This window comes from Heterodontus francisci, chromosome 20 (genome assembly GCF_036365525.1).
Source record: "Heterodontus francisci isolate sHetFra1 chromosome 20, sHetFra1.hap1, whole genome shotgun sequence".
Lineage (NCBI taxonomy): Eukaryota > Metazoa > Chordata > Chondrichthyes > Heterodontiformes > Heterodontidae > Heterodontus > Heterodontus francisci.
The window spans coordinates 83,002,466-83,020,141 of record NC_090390.1 but is presented as its reverse complement, the minus strand read 5'-3'; the positions used below and the strand labels follow the sequence as shown (position 1 = coordinate 83,020,141).

At 44.3% G+C, this 17,676-nt stretch overlaps 1 protein-coding gene across 1 annotated transcript in view; it reads left to right on the top strand.

Annotated features, from left to right (window-relative positions):
* ubtd1b (ubiquitin domain containing 1b) overlaps positions 1-17,676 on the top strand; it is a 126,719-nt gene that overhangs the window by 107,326 nt on the left and 1,717 nt on the right. The gene's annotated exons all lie outside the window — the stretch shown is intronic.

The following is a 17,676-nucleotide window of genomic DNA, read 5'->3' as shown; positions in this document are numbered from 1 at the left end:
ATCTGTTCCTCCTATCAAAGTGGATAACCTCACATTTCTCCACATTATATTACATCTGCCCCGTTCTTGTCCACTCATTAAGTCTGTCCAAATCCCCTTGAAGCCGCTTTGCATCTTCTTCACGACACACATTCCCACATTGTTTTGTGTCATTTGCGAACTTGGAAATATTACATTAGGTTCCCGCATCCAAATCATTGATATATATTGTGAACAGCTGGGGCCCAATTACTGATTCTTGCCGTACCCCACTAGTCACAGCCTACCAATGCGAGAATGACCCGTTTATTCCTACTCTCTGCCTGTTAACCTTAATCCATGCCAGTGTATTACCTCCTATCCCATGTGCTTTAATTTTGCTAACCAACCTCCTGTAGGGGACTTCATCAAAAGCCTTCTGAAAATCCAAGTATACTACGTCACTCATTCTTCTTTGCCCCTTGGTTGCTGGTTTCTATAACACTGTCAATCTTCAGGCTTACTCATTTTATTTGCAACATGATGAGCCTTTTTTTAAAATCTAATACTATCCTTAAATTCCCTGGTAAGCCACAGATGGATTGATGTTTTTGTTAATGGAATGTGTTTTTGTTGAAGGTTTTGAATTGTTTCTTTAGATGTTTCTCTCGGTTTAATTACCACCATACCTTTTAGTCTTTCCCCAATCAAGCATTGGCATCTCTCCCCTCATACTTATGTAATTGGCTTTGTTTAAGTTTAAGCTTCTTGTTTGGGACTGGAGTGTGTTCCTTTCAAACGTAATATGGAATTCAATTGTATTAGCACTGTTTTCCCCAGAGGATATTGTACTATGTGATTACTAATTAATCCTGTCTCATTGCACAATAAAGTAGCTTTATCCCTTGTTGGTTCCATACATATTTTTCCAGGAAACTGTCATGAAAGAATTGCATAAATTTATCTTCCAGAATACCTTTGCCAATTTGATTTATCCAGTCTATATGAAGATTAAAGTACCCCACAGTTATTACATTGCCTTTGTTATAAGCTCCAATTATTTCTTGCTTCATGTTCTGTCCAATGTTATAATTACTGTTAAGGGGCCTATAAACTACTACCACCAGCTTTTTCTGACCCTTTTTATTCCTAATCTCCTGCTATACTGATTCTACTTCCTGATCCTCTGAACCAAGATCCTTTCTCATTACTGTCCTTATGTCGTCCTTCACTATGAGGGCTACTCCTCCTTTTCCATTCTCTGTCTTTTCATAATGTTGTGTACCCTGGAATATTTATTTCCCAAACTTGGTCGCCTATAATGGTGATTAGATCTAAACTATTTATCTCTATAGAAACAATAATTTGGGATCAAATTAATAGCCACATGAGCAAATGCGGGTTAATTAAGGAAAGTCAGCATGGATTCGTTAAGGGAAAATCATGTTTAACTAACTTGCTGGAGATTTTTGAAGAGTTAACAGAGGGTTGATGAGGGCAATGCTGTTGATGTGGTGTACATGGACTTTCAAAGGCATTTAATATGGTGTCACATAACAGACTTGTGAGCAAAGTTATAGCTCATGGAATAAAAGGGACACCACTCCTATTGGTAAGTGGGAAAAAATTAAAAAAAATATTGTGACCTGTGGAGAAGTGGAACTAGAATAAACATTGCACTGCTCCCGCTTCGGTCATAACAGACCTTATTTGCTGATGCACTATGTTATGACCAGGTGAGAAAGGTGTCTAGGGGTCGCTTTTAGCCTTCACCTGGTCTTATTGTAAGAGGGTTTAATTTTTTAAAAACACACTGTTTTGAGCTCCCCTTGGTGAATCCTTGTTCACTGCTTTCCAATTATAAGTTAAGTTTAAAGAAGAAAAGTGAAATTTATTAAAACTTAAACTCTAATACAGTGAATGCATATGGATACACTAAGCGCCCCACACTAGCATGCATACACGATACGCACATGCAAATAGGGACGGAAAAGAGCTCAAGAAAAATAAAATGGAGAGGTTTGAGGCAATATCAGAAGAGTTTCTTGTTTACTGTGCTTCGAGCTCACTGTAGTCCTTTTTGTAGGTACTCTTGCTTTTCGTTGGGGCCCAGTATTCTTAAACCTTGTTCACTGTAGGAGACTTTTCTCTCTTGGGGTTCATGTGTCTTCAATGGTTTTCGAAGCTGGTGAGAGCGAGATGAGAGTAGACAGGAGAGAGGTCTTTTCAGTCGAGGAGCAAAGAGCTTTCTGATTCAAATTCAAAGAACTCCAAGTCAGTTAGTTATGTGACTAAACTGGTCTGACCACGTTTGTTTGTGTATTCGGCCATCTTAGCAGTTAACCTGGAATGCTAGCCTCTCCACCTTCAATGTCTGATAATCCAAAGTCCATTGTGCATTAAAGTGGAGCAGGGAGTGGCCCCTTTGTCCGTTCCAAGTACTGTCCGTTACAATGCAAAAAAGGTCTTTCCAGCAAGGGGCCTGGCAATTCCTTGTGATAGGCCCTCTTTTTTTTCCCAGCAGCAATTTTAAGTTTTAATGTTCATGTGGTGAAATAATGTGTGCCTCATTCTTGGCAAGTGGGGGCCTGCATGACAACTATCACTGTTAAACACATTGTCCCTTCCTGTCCCACTGTGCTTGTCTTTACTCATATCGATACGCTGATCTATTGTCTCAACATTTGCCTTTAGATTTCTAAATCTCCCCTCACTTGACCGTTCCCAGTTTCCCCTCTCTTTCCCCCTCCCCCTTTTAGTTGAAAGCTCTATTCACAGCCCTAGTTATATGATTTGCCAGAACACTGAACCCAGTCCAGAAAATGTGGAGCCATCCCAATGGAACAGCCCTCTTTCCCCAGTACTGGTGCCAGTGCTTCCTGAATTGAAACCCCTACTTCCCACATCACTCCTTTGAGCCTTTTGTTTAATGCTCTAATCTGCTTGACTCTATGCCAGTTGGCACATGGCTCAGGTAACAATCCAGAGATTAATTCCTTTGAGGTTCTCTGTCTTAGCAGAACATCATTCCTAGTTGTACCTATGTCATTGGTTCCTACATGGACCATGACAACTGGATCCTTCCCTCCCACTCCAAATGCATCTCCAGGTTCAAGGATATGTTTTTAACCCTGGCACCATGCAGGCGAGACAATCTTCAGAACTCCTGGTCATGACTGCAGAGAACAGTATTGATGCCCCTGACAATACTGCCCCTATCACCTACCACATTCTTTTTCACTCCCCCAACCTGAATGATATCCTGCACTGTGGTGCTGTAGTCAGTTTGCCCATCCACCTGGCAGTCCTTGTTCTCATCCACAAGGATGTCAAGGAGACAGTGGGAACATGGAGTGTCAGAGGGACCAGGATAGTTTTGTTTTGGCTGAAGTAGCAATTGAGGAATATGAGAGTTAGAACCATAGATAAATTACAGCACAGAAGGAGGCCATTCAGCCTGTCGTGTCCGTGCTGGCTGTAAAAACAAGCTGCCCAATCTAATCCCACCTACCAGCACCTGGTGAATAGCCTTGCCAGTTACAGCACTTCAGGTGCATGTCCAGGTACCCTTTTAAAGAATTGAGGGTTTCTGCCTCCACCACCATTCTTGGCAGTGAATTTCAGACACCCACGACCCTCTGGGTGAAAATGTTATTCCTTATATCCCCTCTAATCCTTCTACAAATCAACTTAAATCTGTGCCCCCTGGTAATTGACCTCTCCACTAGGGGCAACAGGTCCTTCCTGTCTTCTCCCTAGCCAAGCTGTTCCAGTACAGCACTGGTATCTACCCGGCAATGTGGAAAATTGCCCAGGTATGGCATGTACACAAAAATCAGGACAAGTCCAACCAAGCCAATTACCGTCCCATCAGTTTACTCTCAATCATCAGTAAAGTGATGGAAGGTGTCATCGACAGTGTTATCAAGCAGCACTTGCTCAGCGATAACCTGCTCAGTGACACTCAGTTTGGGTTCCACCAGGGCCACTCCGCTCCTGACCTCATTACAGCCTTGGTTCAAACATGGACAAAAGAGCTGAACTCGAGATGTAAGGTGAGGGTTATGACCCTTGACATCAAGGCAGCATTTAACTGAGTATAACATCAAGGAACCCTAGCAAAACTGAAGACAATGGGAATTGGGGAAAACCCTCCGCTGGTTGGAGTCATACCTAGCACAAAGTAAGATGGTTGTGGTTGTTGGAGGTCAATCATCTCAGCTCCAGGACATCACTGCAGGAGTTCTTCAGGGTACTGTCCGAGGTCCAACCATCTTCAGCTGCTCCATCAATGACCGTCCTTCAATCATTAGGTCAAAAGTGGGGATGTTCGCTAATTATTGCACAATGTTCACCATTCGTGACTCCTCAGATACTGAAGCAGTCCACGTAGAAATGCAGCAAGACCTGGACAATATCCAGGCTTGGGCTGATAAGTGGCAAGTAACATTCACGCCAGGCAATGACCATCTCTGACGAGAGAATCTAACCATCGCCCCTTGACATGCAATGATATTACGATTGCTGAATCCCCCACTATCAACATCCTAGGAGCTACCATTGACCAGAAACTGAACTGGAGTAGCCATTTAAACACTCTGGCTATGAGCAGGTCAGAGGCTAGGAATCCTGTGGCGAGTAACTCACCACCTGACTCCCCAAAGCCTGTCTACCATCTACAAGGCACAGGTCTGGAGTGTGATGGAATACTCTCCACTTGCCTGGATAGCTGCAGCTCCAACAACACTCAAGAAGCTCGACACCATCCAGGACAAAGCAACCCGCTTGATTGGCACCCCATCCACAAACATTCACTCCCTCCACCACCATGGCACAATGGCAGCAGTATGTACCATCTACAAGATGCACTGCAGCAATGCACCAAGGCTCCTTAGATGGCACCTTCCAAACCTGGGACCTCTACCAACGAGAAGGACAAGGGCAACAAATGCATGGGAACACCACCACCTGCAAGTTCTCCTGCAAATAGCGCACCATTGTGACTTGGCATGATATCGCCATTCCTTGGGTCAAAATCCTGGAACTCCCTTCCTAATAGCACAGTGGGTGTCCCTACCTCGCATTGACTGCAGCGGTTCAAGAAGGCAGCTCACCACCACCTTCTCAAGGGCATTTAGGGACGGACAATAAATGCTGACCTAGCCAGCAACACCCACATCCCATGAATGAATTTTTAAAAACTCTCATCTAGGCCCCTCATAATTTTGTACACTTCAATTAAGTCCCCCCTCAGCCTCCTCTGTTCTAAGGAAAACAACCCTAGCTTAAAGGCCTGCTTCCCGACCCAAACCTGACGGGACCTGATGACATGTTCAGGTCAGGTTGCACTTCCGGGTCAAAATCCTGGAACTCCCTTCCTAATAGCACAGTGGGTGTCCCTACCTCACATGGACTGCAGCGGTTCAAGAAGGCAGCTCACCACCACCTTCTCAAGGCATTCAGGCTCGGGTCGGGCCGGGTCGGACACAGTCTACCACAGGTAATTGGCTCCAATGTTAATTTAATTTTTGGACTAGAAAGGTGGTTTTGTTATTTTAAGCTTGTGCAGATCAGTAACAAAGTGAAAAATGAAGGGCAAGTTGTCGGGTCGGGCGCAAGAAAAAATTGAAGGGCTCGCGTCGGGTTTTTTTTTTGCAGGCCCGAGCAGGCCTTTACCCTAGCCTATTCAATACTTCCTCAAAACTGCAACTTTTGAGCCCTGGCAACATTCTTGTAAATCTCCTATGTACCTCTCTCCAGAGCAATTATGTCACTTCTGTAATGTTGTGACCAGAACTGTACGCAATACCCCAGCTGTGGCCTAACCAGTATTTTATACAGTTCCAGCATTACATCCCTGCTTTTGGATTCTATACCTCGGCCAATAATGGGAAGCATTCCATGTGCCGCCTTCACCGCTCTATCTACCTGTCATGCCACCTTCAGCGACCTGTGGACATGCACTCCAAAGTCTCTCACTTCTTCACCCCCTCTCAATATCCTCCCATTTATTGTGTATTCCCTCGCTTTATTTGCCCTCCCCAAATGCATTACCTCTCACTTCTCTGGATTGAATTCCATTTGCCACTTTTCCACCCACTCAACCAAGCCATTGGTATCCTTCTGGAGTCTTCGGCTATCTTCTTCACAATCAACTACATGGCCAATTTTTGTGTCGTCAGCAAATTTCCCAATCGTGCTTCCCACATTTAAGTCCAAATCATTAATATATACCACAAACAGCAAGGGTCCCAACACTGAGCCCTGTGGAACCTATCCGTTGACTACTACCCTTTGTTTCCTGGCCCTGAGCCAATTCTGGATCCAACCTGCCACATTCCCCTGTATCACATGGGCTTTCATTTTACTGACCAGTCTGCCATGTGGGACCTTGTCAAATGCCTTACTAAAATCCATGTAGACCACATCCACTGCACTACCCTCATCAATCCTCCTTGTTACTACTTCAAAAAAATCAATTAAGTTAGTAAGACATGACCTTCCCTTAACAAATCCATGTTGACTATCCTTGATTAATCTGTGCCTTTCTAAGTGGCAGTTTATCCTGTCCCTCAGAATAGATTCGAACAATTTACCCACCACCAAGGTCCGACTAACCGGCCTATAATGATTTGGCCTATCCCTCACACCCTTCGTAAACAATGGTACAACGTTCGCAGACTTCCAATCGTCTGATACCTCCCCTGTATCTAGTGAGGATTTGAAGATGATCCTCAGCACATCTGCTATTTCCTCCCTGGCTTCCATTAACAACCTGAGATGCAATCCATCCGGCCCTGCCGATTTATCCATTCTCAAGGATGTCAGACGCTCTAGTACTTCCTCTCTCATTATGCTTTTCGTATCTAATATTTCACACTTCTCTTTAACTGCAATGTCTACATCAACCCTCTCCTTTGTGATGACCGAGACAAAAAACTCATTCAGGACCCAGCCCACATCTTCATCTAAGAATAAGTTCCCTTGTACATCTCTGATAGGCCCTACCCTTGCCTTAGTTATCCTCTTGCTCTTAATGTACTGATAAAACATCTTTGGGTTTTCCTTGATTTTTACCTGCCAATTTTTCTCTTTGTCCTCTCTTTGCTTTGCTAATTTCCTTTTTTACTCCTCGAGGCTTTCTGAAGTATTAAGCATTTTGTGATCGTCATAAGCTTTCTTTTTCTGCTTTAACTTACCCTGTAAGCTTCTGGATAACCAGGGGGCTCAAGATTTGGTAGTACCAGCCTTTATCTTAGTGGGGGTATGCCTACAATGTGCCTGTAGTATCTCGTTTCTGAATCCCTCCCACTGGTTTGCCACTGATTTTCCTCCAAGTAGCTGTATCCAGTCCACTTTCGCCAGATCACCTCCCAGTTACTTAAAATTTGCCTTCCCCCAATTTAGAACTTTTACTCCTGTTTTATCTTTGTCCTTTTCCATGATTATGCTAAAACTAACTGTATTATGGTCACTTTCTCCAAAATTGTCACCCATTATTACTTCCTGCACTTGCCCAGCTTCATTACCAAAGACTAAATCTAGAATTGCGCCCCCTCTCATTCACCTTGTTGGGTGCTGGCTAAAAAAGTTCTCTTGAATGCAGTTCAAGAATTTTGTCCCCTCTGCCCTTGACACTGTTTGTATCCCAGTTGATATTGGGGTTGTTGAAATCCCCAACTATTATTGCCCTATCGTTTTTGCACTCAGAAATTTACCTACATATTTGTTCTTCTACCTCCCTCTCACTATTTGGGGGTCTATAGTACTCTGCTAGTAGTGTGGCTGCCCTTTTCTTATTTCTGAGCTCCACCCATATGGCCTCATTTGATGAATCATTTAGCATATTGATTCCTTAACTAATAATGCTACACCCAATCCTTTTTTATCTCCCCCTCTATCCCGCCTGAAAACTCCATATTCAGGAATGTTGAGTTGCTATTCTTGCCCCTCTTTAAGCCAAGTTTCCATTATAGCAATGATGTTGTGTTGCCATGTGTCTATCTGTGCCCTCAGCTGATTGGCTTTATATACTATACTTCTTGCATTTAAATACCCTTTAGCACTGCCAATTTCCTGTGCTGCACACTTTTTAACCTTTACTACTTCTGTCTTTCAGAGTCACTCTCTAATTTTCTGCCTCCTGTTCCCTGCCCTGAAATTGGCCAATCTAAGATTGCGCTCAGGTTCCCATCCCCCTGCCAAGCTAGTTTAAACCATCCCCAACAGCATTAGCAAACCTTCCTGTAGGATATTTGCCCCAGTCCTGTTCAGGTGGAGACCGTCCGGCTTGTACAGGTCCCACCTTTCCCAGAACCGGTCCCAATGCCCCATAAATCTGAAGCCCTCCCTCCTGCACCATCTCTCCAGCCACGCATTCATCTGGTGTATTTTCCTATTTCTATACTCATGAGCACATGGCCTTGGGAGTAATCTGGAGATTACTATCCTTGAGGTCCTGCTTGCTAATCTCGTTCCTAACTTCCTAAACTCAGCCTGCAGGACCTCAATCCTCTTCCTAGGCCGTTGGTTTTTGGACTGATTGGATGGATCATGGCGTTTTCCAATTTATTATGTTCCTTTGTTCATGAGGTTAGAGATGTTGTGGAGTTTGATTCGGGCAGGGAAGGAATAACTTGAACACTTAACTGAGGTTAATGGCACACCACTTCTGCTCCATAAATCAGCTAACTTCACACAGTCCGTGCATTGAACTGGGACTTTCCTGTTCATTTACTCAATTCACAGACCACCTTGTGCACTTAACTTCCACTGAGCCAATAAAATCCAAAGTCATCTGCAGGGTAAATAACCTCATGGCTAGCTGTTAGGTCACCCTCGAGCAATGTGCATGTCCATGTTGACGAGACTGAACTGTACTCAACAGAGTGAAATCGATAGGGACACAGTTGTCATAATTTCAGTAAAACATAATGAATGTGGAGTTTTCATAGTATTTCCATTTAGACTAGAAAAACACCCAGCTGTAAAATTTTAGGTTAGAGATTTTTTCCAAACTTGGGTTGTATTTTGAGTCTCAAAACCTTTGCAGTGGAAGCAACCTGAGGTGATGCATCACTTTATTATAGTAGTACCAAACTGTGAGCTGTAAGGCCCCTGAGTCCTGACAACCTGGTCCTTGAGGCCCAGTTAACTCAAATCTCTTGTACTTCTACTCCCTGCTCACTGGTTTGTTCTAGAATTGTATGGGCTTGGAGGTTTGGGAATAATCACTTGTGGAAAAATCCAAAATCAGGACACTAAGATCTGTTGGTATCTTCAGCCTGGGATATGAATTGTGAAAGTTTTTGTGTGACTCGAGGAATACATTCATGTACTCCCCAAGAACAAACAATTGGACATATTTGAAAAATTGGAGCAGCATTAACCTGCATAGGTTGAAGTGAGTCGATTCCTACACCATATTAATATCGGAAAAAGCCCAGTGAGAACATGACAAATAATCTATGTTGACACAGGTGCAGCACTGAGGGAGTGCTGTCTTTCAGAAGAGATGTTAAACAGATGTTGAACATTAAACAGTAGTCTGTCCCTCAGGTGAACTTGAAAGATCCTATGGCACTATTCGAAGTAGAGCAGATGAGTTCTGCTCTTTGTCCTGGCTAATATTTATCCCTCAACCAACATCACTAAAATCAGATTATATGATTATACGAGCCTTTGACCTCGTCAGCAGACGTGGTCTCTTCAGACTACTAGAAAAGATCGGATGTCCACCAAAGCTACTAAGTATCATCACCTCATTCCATGACAATATGAAAGGCACAATTCAACATGGTGGCTCCTCATCAGAGCCCTTTCCTATCCTGAGTGGTGTGAAACAGGGCTGTGTTCTCGCACCCACACTTTTTGGGATTTTCTTCTCCCTGCTGCTTTCACATGCGTTCAAATCCTCTGAAGAAGGAATTTTCCTCCACACAAGATCAGGGGGCAGGTTGTTCAACCTTGCCCGTCTAAGAGCGAAGTCCAAAGTACGGAAAGTCCTCATCAGAGAACTCCTCTTTGCTGACGATGCTGCTTTAACATCTCACACTGAAGAATGCCTGCAGAGTCTCATCGACAGGTTTGCGTCTGCCTGCAATGAATTTGGCCTAACCATCAGCCTCAAGAAAACGAACATCATGGGGCAGGATGTCAGAAATGCTCCATCCATCAATATTGGCGACCACGCTCTGGAAGTGGTTCAAGAGTTCACCTACCTAGGCTCAACTATCACCAGTAACCTGTCTCTAGATGCAGAAATCAACAAGCGCATGGGTAAGGCTTCCACTGCTATGTTCAGACTGGCCAAGAGAGTGTGGGAAAATGGCGCACTGACACGGAACACAAAAGTCCGAGTGTATCAGGCCTGTGTCCTCAGTACCTTGCTCTACGGCAGCGAGGCCTGGACAACGTATGCCAGCCAAGAGCGACGTCTCAATTCATTCCATCTTCGCTGCCTTCGGAGAATACTTGGCATCAGGTGGCAGGACTATATCTCCAACACAGAAGTCCTTGAAGCGGCCAACATCCCCAGCTTATACACACTACTGAGTCAGCGGCGCTTGAGATGGCTTGGCCATGTGAGCCGCATGGAAGATGGCAGGATCCCCAAAGACACATTGTACAGCGAGCTCGCCACTGGTATCAGACCCACCGGCCGTCCATGTCTCCGTTATAAAGACGTCTGCAAACGCGACATGAAATCGTGTGACATTGATCACAAGTCGTGGGAGTCAGTTGCCAGCATTCGCCAGAGCTGGCGGGCAGCCATAAAGACAGGGCTAAATTGTGGCGAGTCGAAGAGACTTAGTAGTTGGCAGGAAAAAAGACAGAGGCGCAAGGGGAGAGCCAACTGTGCAACAGCCCCAACAAACAAATTTCTCTGCAGCACCTGTGGAAGAGCCTGTCACTCCAGAATTGGCCTTTATAGCCACTCCAGGCGCTGCTTCACAAACCACTGACCACCTCCAGGCGCGTATCCATTGTCTCTCGAGATAAGGAGGCCCAAAAGAATTAATATCGGAAAAAGCCCAGTGAGAACATGACAAATAATCTATGTTGACACAGGTGCAGCACTGAGGGAGTGCTGTCTTTCAGAAGAGATGTTAAACAGATGTTGAACATTAAACAGTAGTCTGTCCCTCAGGTGAACTTGAAAGATCCTATGGCACTATTCGAAGTAGAGCAGATGAGTTCTGCTCTTTGTCCTGGCTAATATTTATCCCTCAACCAACATCACTAAAATCAGATTATATGATTTATCGCATTGCTGGTTGTGGGAATTTGCTGGGTGCAAATTGGCTGCACTTCAGAAGTACTTCCTTGGCTATGGGATGTCCTGAGGATGCGAAAAGATTGGTAAACTATTCCTCCTTGACCTGTCTGCAGCTTTTGACATGGTTGACACACACCATCCTCCTCCGGTGCCCCTCTTCACTCAGAGTGTGATGAACCTGTGGAATTCTCTACCGCAGAAGGCAGTGAAGGCCAGGTCATTAAATATATTCAAGAAGGAGATAGATATATTAATGCCAAAGGGATCAAGGGATATGGGGAGAAAGCGGGAAGCGGGAACAGGGTACTGAATGAGACGAACATAGAACATAGAACAGTACAGGCCCTTCGGCCCACGATGTTGTGCCGAATCTTTAACCTAGGATCAAACTACCTACATACCCTTCATACTACTATCATCCATGTACCTATCCAAGAGTCGCTTAAATGTCCCTAATGTATCTGCTTCTACTACCACCGCTGGCAGTGAATTCCATGCACCCACCACTCTCTGTGTAAAGAACCTACCTCTGACATCTCCCCGAAACCTTCCTCCAATCACCTTAAAATTATGCCCCCTGGTGATAGCCCTTTCCACCCTGGGAAAAGGTCTCTGGCTATCCACTCTATCTATGCCTCTCATCATTCTTGTACCCCTCTATCAAGTCACCTCTCATCCTTCTTCGCTCCAATGAGAAAAGCCCTAGCTCCCTCAACCTTTCTTCGTAAGACATGCCCTCCAGTCCAGGCAGCATCCTGGTAAATCTCCTCTGCTCCCTCTCTAAAGCTTCCACATCCTTCCTATAATGAGGCGACCAGAACTGAACACAATATTCCAAGTGTGGTCTAACCAGGGCTTTATAGAGCTGCAGCATAACCTCGCGGCTCTTAAACTCAATCCCCCTGTTAATGAAAGCCAACACACCATACGCTTTCTTAACAACCCTATCAACTTGGGTGGCAACTTTGAGCGATCTATGGACATGGACCCCAAGATCCCTCTGTTCCTCCACACTACCAAGAATCCTGTCTTTAAGCCTGTATTCTGCATTCAAATTCGACCTTCCAAAATGAATCACTTCACACTCAGCCATGATCTTTTATGAATGGCGGAGCAGGCCCAAAGGGCCGAATGGCCTACTCCTGCTCCTATTTTCTATGTTTCCATTGTCCAGCCGGGTGGGACTGCACTTGTCTAATTTCTGGTCATAGCCAAAGAATCACCTTAGAACCATAGACAAATTATGGCACAGCAGGAGGCCATTCAGCTTGTCGTGTCCATGCCAGCCGAACAAACTTGCCCCTATCTAATCCAACCTTCCAGCACCTGGTCCATAACCTTGCAGGTTACAGCACATCAGGTGCATGTCCAGGTACCTTTTAAAAGAATTGAGGGTTTCTGCCTCCACCACAGTTCCTGACAGTGAATTCCGGACACCCACCACCCTCTGGGTAAAAAAGTTTCTCCTCATGGCCCCTCTAATCCTGCAATTGCTTCTTTTCCCCTTCCTGCACCCTTAATTCCGGTGTCATAGAATAGTTACAGCACAGAAGGAGGCCATTCTGTCCACCATGTCCTTGCTAGCTCTCAAAGAGCAACTCAGCTAGTCCCACTCCTCTGCCCTTTCCCCATAACCCTGCAAATGTTTTCTCTTCAGATGCCATGGTTGAATCTGCCTCCATCACACTCTGAGGCAGTGCATTCCAGATCCTAAACACACTCTGCCTAAAAAGAATTTTCCTCTTGTTGCCATTGGTTCTTTTATTCATCTTAAATTAGTGTTCTCTGGCTCTCGACCCTTGCACCAATGGGAACAATTTTTCTGTCTGCTCCATCTAGATCCCTCATGATCTATCTTTGTCCCCCTCCTATTTCTCATTTAAAAACCGCCCCTTGGCAACATCATCTGAAAACACATCAGGTTCCACATGAATGCTGATGATACCCAGCTATACCACATTAACCACCTCTCTCGCTCATACACCACCCCTTCGCTCACTAATTTGTCACGTTGTTTGTCTGACATCCAGCATTGGATGAGCAGAAATTTCCTCCAACTAAATATTAGGAAGGTTGAAGCCAGTGTCTTCGGTCCGCACCACAACCTGCTCCCTAATCACTGACTCCATCTCTCTCCCTGGCAACTGTCTGAGGCTGTTGACAACCTTGATATCATATTTCACCCCGATATGAACTCGACCACATTCGATCCATCACTAAGCTCATCCATGTCACATTTGTAATGTGACCCAACTCCTCCCCTGCCTCAGCTGATCATCTGCTGAAACTCTCATTCATGTCTTTGTTACCTCTAGACTTGACTATTCCAATGTACTCCTGGCCAACCTCTCATCTTCCATCCTCCATAAATGTGCTCATCCAAAACTCTGCTGCCTGTATCCTGACTCACATCCAGTCCTGTTCACCCATCAGCCCTGTGCATGCTGACCTATATTGGCTTCTGGTTGAGAAACATCTCAATTTTACAATTCTCATCCTTGTTTTCAAATCCCCCCCCATGGCCTTGCCCCACCCTATCTCTGCAACTTCCTCCAGCCCTACTACCCTCTCGCCGAGACCTCTGTGCTCCTCCAATTCTGGCTCCTTGCATATCCCTGATTTTAATAGCTTCACCTTTGGCCTTTCCTTCAGCTGCCTAGGTCCTTATGTTATAAACGCTGGACTTGGTGGCATGACTGTTTTAACAACTGAGATTTTCAATGTAGTTTAAGCTGGAGTTAGAGAAGTCAGGTGACCTCACATCAACTCTGCTTAAAGACAAGATAGGAATCTTGCTTACCAGGACAACAAAGAACTCCAATCAAAGACTTTTTTTGAAAAGCAGAGACTGCAGGGGTATAACACCTGAAGAACAATGAGTTTCACTCTCACAGACTTTCAGATTGTAAACAAAGCGACAGTGATTCTGAGAATGTAAATGTGAATTCCCATCGCTAACACTTGGGTGGCTCTGCTGTCGCCAGACTTGTGGACTTTGCATATTGGAAAATACAATTGGCTATTGATCTTTCATTCCGGATAAATTCAACAGATTTTCAGAAGGCAGGCAGGCTATAAGGAAGACTGGAAGAAGAACAGCAGTGGCAGCTTCAGAGACAGAACACCCACTCTCGGATGACTGATGAAGCGAAAGGCTGAAGACTTGAACCTACTTTGAAAATTGAGGTTTGCGGAGAAGTAAAAGACCGGCAGGGTCACCAAAGATTGCCTCATTCACGGAAGTCCAGGTCGAAAGTGCTTGGAAGAAGTGAGAAAAGAGGACATTGTCTTTGAGAGGTTTGGGAGATCCAACCCATTGTAACTGGGAGGAGTTTGGGACTTTTAGCTGCAAAGATTTTGCCATCAAGGAGGACTGTAATGTATAAGTATGGTGTAAGGTTTTCAAGTGTTTTAATAAGTGAAGAAAGTATCTTTCTCTATGATTTGAGGTATCAGCCGTTTATAAAGTGCTATTTAGTTAATGGGGTTTCTTTTAGTTATAAAAGTCTTGAGGTGAAATCTTGTCATGTAATTCTTAAATTGGTCTGGGTGTTTTAACGTTAACAGTCTCACTGAGGTTCTAACAGTTGGCTCTGGAATTTCCTCCCTAAACTTCTCTTCCTCTCGCCCTTTAAGACGCTCCTTTAAAACATAGATCTTCCTGCCCTAATGTCTCATTATGTGGCTCAATGGCAAATTTTCTGTGGTAACAATCTTCTGAATCCTTGGGATGTTTTGCTACTAAAAGTGCAAGATAAAGGCAAGTTGTTTATTAAATCTAAGTTCTTTTACTGAAAAAAGAATAAGGAAGCTTACTTGCTTGGCTATTTGGCCCTGCTCAGACAGCAGTTAGGATTGAAATACATGATTAGCAAAGATTGGCAGCTGTTGTTCAGGGTATGTTTAGATAGTGCAGTAGATCATCAGTGTATTGACAGAGTGTTTCAAGCACAAGCTGATGGGTAACTTGGTAATATGTTATATAGTTTTTTATGATTTTATTGGTAGTTTTCTAAAGCTTTATGGTATTGCACAATTCTGGAATTCTCTCCCAAAAGTACTTTACCTTGTTCTATCCCTTCTCGTCTTCAAATGGGTCCCAAGAAGGAAAAACCCTTGCCTTCATTTGGTGCCTTTCCAAACCTTAAGTTATCCCAGACTATTTCACAGCCAATGAATGATGTTGAAATATAGTCATCGTTATATAAGCAAACATAGCATCTAATCTGTGCACAGCAAAGTCCCACAAACAGCAAATGAGACTAATTGTTTATCTGAGATGGTGATGTTGATTGAAGGGCAAATGTTGGCCAGAACTCTGGGAGAATTCCCCTGCTCCTCTTCGACTTGTGCCATGAAAGCTTTTACATCCAACTAAACAGCCACATGGGGCCTTGGTTTCACTCGCCATCCAAGAAGGTAGCACCTCCGTCAGAGAAGTACTACCCGGCCTAAATTGTGCTTCAGTTCTTAAGTGGAGCTTGAACCCATGACCTTCTGACTCAGGCAGGTGTGCTACCAACTGAGCCAAGCTGACCTTTCTTTTAATCTCTCACCATAAATGTGTTCCTTTTTCTGCTCGTTGTTCACCTTTCTACCATTTGTGCTCTGCGATGTTTCCTTTCCATGAAATGTGTAATACATAAATGTTTGTAGTTTTCTGATTCAGCTCCCTGTGGGTTACTGGAGCTGATGTCTTGCTGCATCAGGATGCTCATTTTTGGCTGCAAGTAATTATGCTGGCTTCATAGATTTTACCTTGCACAGAGTCATTGCAGTCTGAAACTGTTCTCTCTATTTTTACTTTGAGTTCTTCCTGTTCTATTACTGCTCACCCCGCACCACTTAAAATAAATTTCTTTGCTTGAACAGTCAGTGACCCTAGTGTCTGCATCATTGTACACCGCCTCACTATCTGACCGAGCAGCTTGGGGGATTTCCAACACCCCACCACAGGCTCTGTCTGCCCTGCTGGTGAAGTTCTAAATGAGCAGATTGCTCAATGAATTGATCAGAAGACTGCTGAGCACGGTGATGGCATTCCACAAACTTTGACCTCCAGCTGACCCAAATAATCAATGACCCTATTGACCACCTACAGGACCAATTTAGCACCCGATAGGTTGAGCAATAAAATTTCATGCTAAACCTCAGTCCTTTTAAAATGCAGGAATGCAACCTCCCTGGTGGCTCAGGAGGTGTGTACAGCCCAGTCTGAAATTTAAATGTTCTTGCCAGACCGCAGCTCTGATTTTAGCCAAATTGACTCAAGTACTGGATCTTCCTCGTAAGATCAGAAATCTAAACTGGACCAACATTTAATCTTCGATTAGTTTGTGAGGAAGAAAACTAGACCTTAAGCAATACTCGTAGGAACAGGGGGCCATTCAGCTCCTCAAGCCTGTTCCACCATTCCGTTAGATCATAGCTGGTCTGTATCTTGACTCCATCTACCCGCCTCGCTTCCATACCCTTGTCTAACAAAAATCTATCAATCCCAGTTTTGAAATTTTCAACTGACTCCCAGCCTCAACGGCGTTTTGAGGGAGTGTGTTCCAGATTTCAATGACCCTTTGTGTCAAGAAATATTACCTGATGTACAGCAGCAGCTTGCATTTATATCGCATTTTTAACATGGTAAAATGTCCCAAGGCATTTCACAGGAATGTTATCAAACAAAACTTCATCCTGTGCAGTATTGGGAGAGGCAACCAAAACTGTGGTCAAAAAGAAGTAGGTTGTAAGGAGCATCTTCGAGGAAAGAGGTGGAGAGATTTAGGGGATGAAAGCACAGCCACCAAAGATGGGACGATTAAAATCAAGCATGTACAAGACACTGGCATTGGAGGTGCATAGGGCTGGAGGAGGTTAGAGATAGGGAAGGACAAGGCCATGGAGGGATTTGAAAATAAGAATGAGAATCAAAGCACTGCTGGACTGGGAGCCAATGTAGGTCAGCAAACATAGGTGATGGGTGAACAGGACTTTTTGCGCGATAGGATATGGCAGCAGAGTTTTTGATGAGCTCAGGTTTATGGAGAGTGCAAGGTGGGTAGCCAGCCAGGAGAACATTGGATTAGTCGAATCTAGAGTTAGCAAAGGCATGGATGAGGGTTTCAGCAGCTGATGAGTTGAGGCAGGTGTGGAGATGGGTGATGTTATAGAGGTGGAAGTAGGTGATCTTGGTAATAGAGTGGATATAGCCTTTCTCTAATGTTCAAAATCATGAGGGGTCTGGACAGAGCAGATAGGGAAAAACTGTTCCCATTGGCAGAAGGATCCATAACCAGAGGACACTGATTTAAAGGTAATTGGCAAAAGAAACAATAGCGACATGAGGAAAACCTTTTTCGCACAGCAAGTGGTTAGGACCTGGAATGCACTGCCTGAGAGTGTGGTGGAGGCAGATTCAATCGAGGCTTTCAAGAGGGAATTGGATT